The sequence below is a fragment of the Cetorhinus maximus genome, chromosome 2 (genome assembly GCF_964194155.1).
Source record: "Cetorhinus maximus chromosome 2, sCetMax3.hap1.1, whole genome shotgun sequence".
NCBI classification, from domain to species: domain Eukaryota; kingdom Metazoa; phylum Chordata; class Chondrichthyes; order Lamniformes; family Cetorhinidae; genus Cetorhinus; species Cetorhinus maximus.
The window spans coordinates 53,490,609-53,502,911 of record NC_135880.1 but is presented as its reverse complement, the minus strand read 5'-3'; the positions used below and the strand labels follow the sequence as shown (position 1 = coordinate 53,502,911).

Genomic DNA, 12,303 nt, shown 5'->3' with positions numbered 1-12,303 from the left:
GTGATTGTCCACTCCCATTGTACATCTTTGTTCAGTAGCTTTGGAAGAGGGTCCGCGATCTCTGCCTATGTAGGATCAAATTTGTGACAAAAGTTGGTCGTGCTGAGGAACGATGCCAGCTTTCACCTTAGATGAGGGCAGGGCTGCATAACTAGCTTTGAAGTTGTCATGTGTAGGCTTTATTCCAGTTACTGTCACTCTGTACCCCAGAAAATCAATCTCAGGTGCTGTGAATGTGCATTTGTCCTTGTTAAGCATCAAATTGTGTTTTGCAAGTTGAGTGAGAACTATTTATAACTGCTGATCATGTTCTGCTTTGTCTCTTTCATGGACAACAATGTCATCAAGTAGGTTAAGCATAGCCTCAGTGTCTGACACAACAGAAGAAACAATCTTCTGGAATGTGTCAGGCACTGAACTTAGCCTAAAGGGAAATCTGCAATACTGAAACACATCTTTACAAGTAATAAAAGCTGTAAGACATTGCCTTTGCTCTGCTAGTGGTGTCTGAAGTTAGGTCTGTCACATGTTGAAGTCTTTATGAAGACTGGAGTTATGAAAAGATGCTGGTAGTTTTTGGATTGTAACAAGTAGATACTTATCTGGAATATTTGCTCTGTTTATCTCCTTAAGGTCGACATTTTGCAATAACTAAGTTCACTAATCGTCAGGAGGAGTTATTTTGTTCAATGACATTTCATCATGGACCATAAACTGCAACCATGTCAAATTTTCTGAAACTGGCCAAACTGAATGTGTCAATGTGAGCAGCATGACAGTACCCCTTATCCTCCCCAAATCTAGGAAATAAAAGATACTCTTGTACATAGTCAATGCCATTGATCACATTAATGTATATTCCAATGGGGTCTTCAAGCTTGTAACCAAGCTTATCAAACAGGTTTATCCCTTAGCGCTTCTGCCTTTGGATATATAGAACGTGAACTTCTCGGTTGACGTTTCTATACCACACTGGAAATGTGACTGTTCCAAAAACTGGACTATTCGAGTCATCATAAGCTTGAAGAGTGTAAGTAGCCTTTTGAGGAAAAGAGTTCCAAAGACTCATGACCCATAGAGAAAACATTTCCCCTCATCTCAGTCTCAAATGGGCAACCCTTATTTTAAACAATGATCCCTAGTTCTACATTCTCCCGCAGGGGGAAAAATCCTTTCCACATCCACCTTGTTAAGTCCCCTCAGGATCTTATATGTATTAATCAAGCCACTTCTCACTCTTCTAAATTCCAGCGATGAGCCAAATTTGCATGTGGAAGCCAACTGCTGCAATGCTGCTACATATTGTTTCATAGGCTCACCATTTCCCTGGCATCTTTGGTGGAATGTATATAATTTGATCATCACAGTTTTCTTTGGCCTGAAGTATTTTTCAAGAGCACTTTTTTCCATATCAAACATGGCGAGTCCTCTGTGAGCTGCTTGAATACTTGCTGGCCTTCAGCTCCGAGGCAATGGGTGAGTATCGCCTTCTTGTGGATCGTTGCTGAAGGAAGACCGTCTATACCTGTCATGAGCAAGCTGCTGTTGAACTCCAAAATCCATCAATCCCATGGCAGGTTGGATTCCCTAGTGAAGAACCAAAAGATGCTGGAGCCAGTAAATTTAAACTATTGTCTATCCTCTTCACGTTGTGGTGTTTTGTGCCTGAGAGACATGCAGAGATGACATTCTCTTTCTCTGTAACCGCACCCATGGCTTGACTAACAGCACACAGCACAGAAAAGTTAAACTCTTTCGAGTTATCAACAGTCACAGATTGCAACTCTTTCGAGTACAATCACAGTTCTTGGTTTTCCGGGAGTGGGACATGAACCCACAACCCTCTGATTCAAAGGCGAGGGTGCTATGAACTGAGCCACAGCTGACACCTCAACACAGAAAAATCAACAGACACACATGATCAAACACCAGACAATTGAACAATTGACTACAAATAGACCTCTTTTGACAGTGATTAACAGCAGGAGCTTCATTGGGAAGGCCTAAAAATTTATTTAAACTAAATCTGAATGATTAGCATCTACCTCAGCTGTGTCCACTTCTAATGTATTTATTATGTAAACAGGGGAAAAATGTCCAGGCAATACTGTTTACATGTATTGTGTAAACAGTAATAATGTCAATACATTCAGAATACATATAAAAACAAATTTAAAGTCTTTGAATGACTAAAAATAGTTTTTAAAGGGGCAAAAACTTTTTAAAAACTCACTATGACTCTGTAAGGCTGGTTGACCTCATGGGAATTCCTTCCACTGTTGACATCAAAATGGCGTATGGCCCTGGCAATCCTTTGCCTTGCCAGTCCTCCTCATGGATCCCTGAGCTGATAGATCGCTTCTGCGGCCAGGAGAGGAAGTCCCAGCTGTTCCATCAGAAAAATGTAAGGCCGCAGTTTTAATCGAGGTCCATCGATTGCCACTGACCGGAAGATCTGGCCATTATTTCTGTTTTGCTTTTAGTGCATGAATTAGATGTTTTTAGTATGTTTTCCTATGTTCATTGCAGTTCATCAGACAAAAGGCCACCAACCTGAAACGTTGGGTTGGATTTTCAATGTGGGGTTGGAAACCCGATACTTGGATCATTTCTGTGTCTCTACACCACATTGCATCAGTATCAGTGATGTGACCCATTTTTCACATGCAAATGGCCTGATTGGCCAGGGGTCTGGTTCAACACCCAATTAGTGTTGCCAGGTGTAGACTGGACATAGTTACCAAGGGCCCTTTGAAAAGGCAAATGGCAGCCACTGATGTGATGGAGCAGCAAAGACCTCAAAGGGCCAGCACTGGCATGGGCAGGTGCCCCCAGCCACAATTCTCGATGCAGTGGCAGATGGAGGTATCATGTTCCTAATGTTTGGAAGATGAAATGCACCTGGGGCATGGCTGGAGGTGGCAGCCAGGGAGTAACCAGAAGAACGTGCATCAATGCAGAAAATGATTCAATGACCTTCAAAGGTCTGGAAAGGTGAGTGTCAAGTGACACCCAGGTGAGAGGCCTCTAACTCTATATACAGCAGCATGCACATGAGCTGAGCAGACTGAGTACCCATAGTTCTCAATTCTGCCAGATCAAGTGACCAGTAGCATCATAGAGGCTAACATGTGGGATGCAATTAAACAGAGAGCACAACACATCATGCGGATGCGATGCTAGAATAGGTGAAGGAGGGCAGTCAAGATCTATTGAGTTGGTTCTGCTGAAGCAACCAATTTCTAGTCACCACCATCTTGCATTTTCCACAGGGCCAGTTGTGGAGGAGCAGCAGAATGTACCGGCCCCAGGGATCAAAATGATTTTTTTTTTTGAGGGCTCTTCGAGATTTTCTCGAGGTCTACTTTTCATTTTTGGGAGTTACTTTTTGGTTTTCAGGGGATCCTTCATCATTTTCACGAACTGGGCATTTTCACGAACTGGGATCTTAGTATATACAAAATGATTGCATGTTTGTCTTCAACACAGTCACTGCACCTCAAGTAATTCATAGTATGTAAAATGCTTTGAGCTTTGATAACACATAAATGCAACTCTTTCTTACAAAATAAAACTGTTCTGTACTAAATTATCCAGTTAACACAGTGTTCATTAAAGCAGCATCCATTCCATTTTTCCCCATACAGTAGCTCCAAAACATATGCAGCCTTAAGCTCCACATTCATTTGCAAGAAATTCATTACCTCAGTGACTTCAAGTTTTCCTGGCTCCTCATTAGTTGAGAATTGTTGTTGTTGACAGGTTTAAAAATGTTCACTATCCCTTGCAACCTCTTTCTCCCTCACAGTCTCTCTCACCTTTGTAGCTCTGCCCCCCTGCAGGCTCACCCCCTTTACAGCCTCTCCCCTCTGCAGCCCCTCTTCCCCCCTATCAGCAACAAGCACAGACAGGGCCAGGGAGAGAAATAATAGGCCCTGGTGCTTCTCCTCTTCCTGGGTCCCTTATTCTCCACACCACCGCCACCCCCACCCCCAACACCACTTAACTCTCCCCTCAATCATGCATGGTATATTTCCCCCCTTTCACGATTCTCCAATCACAGAAAGGTACTAGTAAATTTATGACACCCAATGTTGGCATCTGGTTACAATAATCATCTGATGTATATGCAACGTGGGTCATTAATATTAAGAGCAGCAACAATATAATACAGTGTTAGTTTGTGTGCATCCTTTAAGTGATCCCACTGCAACTATTAAACAAACCGGAGAGTGCACATTTTACTTTATCAGCGTCATGCAATATTGTTAATTTGACAGGAAAATATCCTATTGGTTATTTATAACACTGTGCAGATGATAACACTGATTTCAATGACTGCCTCAGCCCTCATTATGTTGCACATTGCACCATATGAACATGGTGACAGTAAATTACTGTGAGCAGGCAACCCAGATAAATACTTGCAACCCAGATAAACTTCAGAAAATCTTTTACATTCTAGAGAAGAATTAGAAAACTTTCTCCTGCCTTGGTGCATGATACTATTCATTATAATTATTTAATAGAAAGAGTGTAATTGGATTCTATTTTATCAGTAATCTCGCACGGTAGAAAGATCAAATGACTCCTGAGCAACAAAGTGGAATGATTGAACAACCTATGTCTTCACTGACAGTGAGAAGAGTAGGAGTCCTCAGGTGTCTCTGTGTGACAACTTTTAGGAGGCCAGAAGACAAAGACTGAATGGTTCACAATTGTATCTGTGTCTTCTGGATCAGCAAGTCTGAAGACTCTGCTCATTGCTGCTTCTCACTACTTGAGAAAGCAATGGCTTGGTGGTATTGTCACTGGACGAGTAATCCAGAGACCCAGGGTAATGCTCTGGGGACCCAGGTTCAAATCCCACCACGGCAGATGGAATTTGGTATTAAAAGTCTGATGATGACCATGAAACCATTGTCGATTGTTGTAAAAACCCATCTGGTTCATCATGTCCTTTAGGAAAGAAAACCTGCAGTCCTTACCCGGTCTGGCCTACACGTGATTCCACAGCACTGTGTTGACACTTAACTGCCCTCTGAAATGGCCTAGCAAGCCACTCAGTTGCAACAAACTACTACAAAGTCACAAAAAAGGAATGAAACCGAACGGACAACCTGGCATCGACATAGGCACTGGAAACGACAACAGCAATCTCAGCCCTGTCAACCCTGAAAAGTCCTCCTTACTAACATCTGAGGGCTAGTGCCAAAATTGGGAGAGCTGTCTCACAGACTAGTCAAGCAACAGCCTGACATAGTCATCTCCATGGAATCATTCCTGACAGATAATGTCCCAGATTCCACCATCACTATCCCTAGGTATGTCTTGTCCCAATGGCATGTCAGGCCCAGCAGAGGTGGCAGCACAGTGGTTTACAGTCGGGAGAGAGTTGCCCTGGGAGTCTTCAACATGGACCCCGTGAAGTCTCATGGCATCAGGTCAAACACGGGCAAGGAAACCTCCTGCGGATTACCATGTACTGCCCTCCCTCAGGCAATGGGACGGTACCTGACTGGCATCATTAGCCAAGTCCGGAGAGGATAGCTCGTCACGGAGGATCCATCCCTGCAGCTGCAGATGTGGCTGGAACAAAAGGGGTACCTGGGAATACCAAAGCACACATGCATCATTGTTGCTCCCTGGAAAGCACACACAAACCTGCATAATTAATTTCCTGAGGTTGTACACTGGTTGAACATTGACAGAATAGTATCCCTTTCTGTGGATGAATGACGCAGACTGATCTGATGGAGCTTTGATGGCCACATCATGTACAATGCTTGACACCCTACACACATGGAAATTCAGTTATGGCCCCAAATCCTACTGACATCTCAGTCTGGCTCTCTGGATCCGTGCGGTATCAGTGAACTCACAACCCTCAAACAGCACAGTGGTCACCTCCCTTAAGTAGTGGCGTGCTGCTGCCTGGGATATCCCACATGTCACTCACCAGCGGATCTTTGGAAGCACCCGGAGGCATAAAAGTTGAGGGCAGTTGTAAGTCTGAGTGCCTCTGGCATAAGGTGGCAATCCAATCCCATTGGACACAGGTCACGCTGCATTATGGTGCATAGCTCACCCTGGACCTGCCTCTCGGACATTTGCAGCTAGTTAATTTGGGTCCTGAAGACTCAGTCATGTTGCTACTCTTCCTCTGTCTCTGCCACTGCCATCCCCCAACTGCCATCCCACCTGCACTTGCAGTGCCTCCTGCCCAGTTGTGGCTTGAACTTCCTGCTATAGCACCAGCCATGGTAGCTGCGCACCATGGTGTTGTTTTCCTGTGTGCATTTCCTTCAGCGCTTGTGGGTGCAGCCCACTGGGTAGATGATTCCCATCTTTAAGACTTACATCCTTTACTGCTGGTTGACTAGAATGGATTGATCTCACTGTACCCTTCAGCTCCTCAGAGCTGAGTTTTCCCTTCAAGGCTCTAGTCCCTCAGAGCAGACCCTAACCTAAAAGGCTCCACCCCTCTGCTCCTCAGAATTGGCCCTCTCATTTGACTAAACTTTTCATTCTCTCTCTCCTACCTCCTAGACAGCACTGCAATTGAAGGCTGATCAGCTTTTCCACTGAAGGTCAGAGATGCACCTGAAAACCACCAGCTTCAGGACAGGTTTCTGAAGGCACTAGATCTCCATGTGTGTCCTGTTAAATTTGCAAGGCAGCACAAAATTTGATTCAGAGGTATGAAAATTTGACTTAATTTTGTCAAAGAGCTTAATCTTTTCCATCACTTCCAAGCGGCTTTGTTCCCTTGTTTCCTTCCCCTTAATTTCCTCCCATTTTCCTACTGTTGGGACTCCCATTTAAGTCCACCTGCACGATTTAACTGCCCTGCTTACCATGTATTCCCCTCCAGTAGGCTTCATTAATTCCACCTGTAAAGTTCAATTTTACGCAATTGCACTCCCAACATGGAACTTTGCCTGAAACAGTGTATAATTACAGTATCTCATAACGTATTTTGGAATAACCTCACCATTTTAATTCTCAATGCAATGCTTGCTGCAACATGAATATTTCACAAGCACATTTTAACTTATTACTTTACATCGGAAATGCCCAATTATGGATTGCATAGTTGTACCTACAACTTCACTTGGTGCTTCTCTTTAGTTAAACTACTTCTTCTACACTTCTATGTTTTTCTGGTGGTGGTTATAGAGCCAACTATGCTCATAAAGTGATTCCATGCTTTCCTCCTTCTCTGTCAGCTGTAAGGTATCCACCATCACCAAAAACGTCCTACCTTTCATCAAGCCTTGTAAATACCAGAATTTCCTGAAGTTCATAAAAGTTAACTTCATTACTTGCTGCTTAGTCATAAGTCCTAGCAAATTGTTCATTCCACATCTGATTTAATGAAGTTTGGGGAAATGCTTATCAGAATCACAAGTTACTTAAGAAGTGCTAAATTCTCATTATTGTAAGTGCTGTGAGATTGGCTATTTCTTTGTTCCACCTAATGAAAAGCTTCTCAATGGAATCACACAGCTGAAACAAGTTCATTCCCACCTTTTAGTAAGTGAGGTCGACAGTGAAGAAATTCAGTTCTTTCACACTTCATTTGTGAAACCAATACCACATGGAGCGGAAAAAAACACCACCACATGGAGCATACATTATCATCTAATGAGCCAATAAACGTCAGCTCTGCACACAATGATGTTCCAATCCAAATTAATTTAGCTAGGTGCTGCATAAGTCATTTTGCTGACATGTTTCAAATCTGCTTAATTAGAACCTTCACCGTACAGGATTTCAGACACTAGTTGCTTTGAGACAAAAGTTTAATTTCACTTTGAAGAGGTGCTTTCATCGCTTAGTAAGAATACATCATCTAGTTTAGGAACATAGGAGCAGGAGTAGGCCATTCATCCCATCGAGTCTGCTCTGCCATTCAGTACAATCATGGCTGATCATCCACTTCAATGCCTTTTCCCCACACTATCCTGATATCTCTTTATGGCATTGGTAATTAGGAATCTGTCAATCTCTGCTTTAAACATTCTCAAAGACTGAGCTACCACAGCCCTCTGGGGTAGACAATTTCAAAGGTTAGCAACACTCTTGAGTAAAACAAATTCTCCTCATATCGGTCCTAAGTGGCATCCCCCTTATTTTGAAGTTGTGTCCCCTGGTTCTAGACTCCCCAACCAGGGGAAACATCTTACCTGCATCTACCCTGTCTATTCCTTTAAGTGTTTTGTAAGTTTCAGTGAGATCACCTCTCATTCTTTGAAATTCTAGAGAATACAAGCCTAGTTTCCCCAATCTCTCTTCATAGTCCTGCCATCTTTGGAACAAGTCTGGTGAACCTTCGTTGCACTCCTTCAATGGCAATAATATCCTTCCTAATGCAAGGTGACCAAAACTGCACACAGTACACCAGGTGCAGTCTAACCAAGGTTCTATACAATTGAAGCAAGGACTTTGCTATTCCCGTATTCAAATTCTCTTGTGAAAAAGGCTAACATCCCATTAGCCTTCCTAATTGCCTGCTGCACCTGCATGTTAGCTTTCAGTGACTTATGGACAAGCTGAAGGTAAGCATGCAGGTGCAGCAGGCGGTAAAGAAGGCAAATGGTATGTTGGCCTTCATAGCCAGAGGATTCGAGTACAGGAACAGGGATGTCTTGCTGCAATTGTATAGGGCCTTGGTAAGACCACACTTGGAACATTGTGTGCAGTTTTGGTCTCCTTATCTGAGGAAGGATGTATTTGCTATAGAGGGAGTGCAGCGAAGGTTTACCTGACTGATTCCTGGGATGGCGGCACTGACATATGAGGAGAGATTGAGTTGATTAGGATTATATTCGCTGGAGATCAGAAGAATGAGGGGGGATCTCATAGAAACCTATAAGATTCTAACAGGACTAAACAGGGTAGATGCAGGAAGGATGTTCCTGATAGTGGGGGAGTCCAGAACCAGGGGTCACAGTCTGAGGATAAGGGGTAGGCCATTTAGGAATGAGATGAGGAGAAATTTCTTCACCCAGAGAGTGGTGAGCCAGTGGAATTCGATACCCCAGAAAGTAGTTGAGGTCAAAACATTGTATGTTTTCAAGAAGGAGTTGAATATAGCTCTTGGGGCAAAAGGGATCATGGTATATGGGGAGAAAGCGGGAGCAGGCTATTGAGTTGGATGATCAGCCATGTTCATAATAAATAGTGGAGCAGGCTTGAAGGGCCAAATGGCCTAGTCCTGCTCCTATTTTCTATGTTTCCATGACACCCAGGTCCCTTTGTACATCTACACTTTCTAATGTCTCACCATTATATCTGTTCCTCCTATCAATGTGGATAACCTCACATTTTTCCACATTATATTCCATCTGCCATGTTCTTGCCCACTCACTGAGTCTGTCTAAATCCCTTTTAAGTCGCTTTGCATCTTCTTCACAACACACATTCCCACCTAGCTTTGTGTCATCCGCGAACTTGGAAATATTACACTTGGTCCCCACATTCAAATCATTAATATATATTGTGAACAGCTGAGGCATTAGTCACTGCCTGCCAATGTGAGAATGACCTGTTTATTCCTACTCTTTGTTTTCTGCCTGTTAACCAATCCTTCATCCGTGCCAATATATTACCTCCTATCCCGTGTGCTTTAATTTTGCTAACCAACCTCCTATGGGGAACTTTATTGGAAGCCTTCTGAAAATCCAAGTATACAACTTCCACTGACTCCCCTTTATCAATTCTGTTAGTAACATCCTCAAAAAAAAAACTCCAATGGCTTTGTCAAGCATTATTTCCCATTCATAAATCCATGTTGTCTATGCCCAATTAGATCATTGTTATCCAAGTGTCCATTTGTCACATCTTTTATAACAGATTCCAGCATTTCCCCTAATACTGATGTAAGGCTAACAGGTCTGTAGCTCCCTGTTTTCTCTCTCCCTCCTTTCTTAAATAGTGGGATAGCATTTGTTACCTCTTTCAACACTCTGGGATGTGGACTATCAGGTCCTGAGAACTTATCACCTTCAACCCCATTAATTTCTCCAATACAACCTTCTTACTAATACTAATTTCCTTCAATTCCTCATTCCCTTGGATCTCTAATTCTGAGAGATTTCTTGTATCTTTCTCAGTGAAGACAGACACAAAGTAATCATTTGCCATTTCTCTATTCCCCATTATAAATTATCCCGACTCTCCTGTAATAGACCCACATTTGTCTTAGCCAAACGTTTCCTTTTTACATACCTATGGAAGCTTTTACAATCCATTTTTATGTTTTTTGATAGTTTACATTCATATTCTATTCTCCCTTTATCAGTTTCTTGGTCCTTCTTTGCTGTATTCTAAAATGCTCCCAGTCCTCAGGTTTACTGCTATTTCTGGCAATTTTATAATCCTTTTCCTTTAATTTTATACAATCCTTAGCTTCCTTAGTTTAATATTGCACCACACCAATCTAGATTGCAGCAGGTTTGATCCCCACTTGGTGTGGAGTTAACTGATCTGTACTGTAGTATTAGGAATGGGAAGCAGTGAGTAGCGTTCCTTTCAGAAGCTCGGGGTTTGAGTCCCACCCCAGGACTTGGTGGCCAAGGAAGCTGCGTTCATAACATGGCCAAACAGGTTGTAAATTCTTCCAACAGGTGCCAATGGCAGGCAGTAAGAGTGGGAGAGATTCCTGGTCAGCTATGTGATGGAAAGAAATTTGAAGCCTCTACCATCACTATCCATAGATCTAGGCTACAGCATGCATGTGAAAGTGAATGATCTGTAACATACCACCACCATTGTGTTATCAAAATTGCCTCTTGTTCTCTAAGCTGGGAGAGGGAGAAGATAATTCTTTCAAGGTTCCCATTCTTGGATGACATCATTACTTCATTTGGCCCATCATAGAGTGCACATGTGGCTACCCAGTGAACATAGAATTAGACTTATCTGTGATGCCTTCCTACTGGAATAGCCTATTGATATTCATTGTCAAACAGATTAAGCATAAACCTATGGGCTACCTGCATGTTAGACAGCAAAAGCAGTGGTATATCTGGAACTAAGCCCTCCAACAACCAATCAGGGGTTCTTGAGAATGGCAGTCATTAATTAGGCAACTGAAGGGAGGAATAAGCACCATGAACATCCCCATTGCCATTGAGGGTAGTACTCAGCAATTATGCAAGCGGCAAGGCTGAAATGTTTGCAACTACCTTTAGTTTAGTTTGAGTGGATGATCCTACTTGGCCTCTTTCCAAGGCCTTGGGATTCATTGCTGCCAGTGTCCAACTAATTCAGTTAGTTCCATTTAACATGAAGAAGCATCTGTGTGCACTAAACAGAGCAAAGTTAGTAAATGCTATCAACATACTGAACACTATGTTGAAGACCTGAATACTGGAACTAGCAACCCACCCACAGTCCCAGCTATTGGGATCTGCCAAACAATGTGGTTTGTCCTATCCAAAACAAAAGGACCTAACCTGGCAATTACCAAGCTGTTAGCTTCCTCCCAATCGCCATCATAGGAGTCATTAGAAGTCAAAGAATCATCAAACAGTTCTTTGTCACCAATAACATGCTCACTAATTCTCAGTTTGGGGTCTGTTAATGTCACTCTGCTATAGATCTCATCATCGCCTTGATTAGATAGGAACATAAGAAGTTGAATGCCAGAAGAGAGCAGCCCTTGAACTCAAGGTAGCATCTGACTCAGCAGGGCACCCATGAGCCTTAGATAAACTCAGATCAGATCCTGGAATCTAAATATGATGCTGTGAAACAAGCCGTTGGAATTGAATATGAAATTCGAACCAGCTGTTAACATTTATTACTAAGGCTGAATTTGCTAAGGTCACGTATGTCTTAAGTTATTTTGCTGTTGTGATCCAATATGTTCTGTTTTGATTGCCAAATGATGTGTGTGCAATTGATAGAAATTAAAAAGTCCTTTGACTGTCAAGAGTTAATCAATTAAAAACAAAATATGGAATATCTTGGCTTCTGGCAGCTCTGTTGAGTAATGGAACCAAGAGAAGAAAATGATTATTGTAAAATGATTTCAAATAAAAATGAGTTAACCACAATAATTCTGCAGGAATCTCCACCAACTATTCAATGTTCATCAATTGTGAGGTGAGACTCATTCCTGCACAAATACAAACCATCACAAGGTCTTCTTTCAGAGGTCTACACATTGCAATGTGAATTTGTATGAATGATCTAGCAGAAATGTGTTCAGAAATTCTCAGGAGGGCATCAAAAATAGTGATTTATTTTAGTCAGTGTAACCTTGGTTTGAAATTTAAATAAATAAAATGTTGC

The 12,303-nt window shown here is 42.4% G+C and overlaps 1 long non-coding RNA gene across 1 annotated transcript; it reads left to right on the top strand.

The window, feature by feature from the left end:
* The first annotated feature begins 1,349 nt into the window (after positions 1–1,349).
* Positions 1,350–12,063, top strand: LOC144690343 (uncharacterized). Its single transcript, XR_013578866.1, has 3 exons — positions 1,350–1,476; positions 6,550–6,699; positions 11,607–12,063. It is a non-coding gene; the product is annotated as an uncharacterized LOC144690343 (long non-coding RNA).
* The last annotated feature ends 240 nt before the right edge of the window (positions 12,064–12,303 follow it).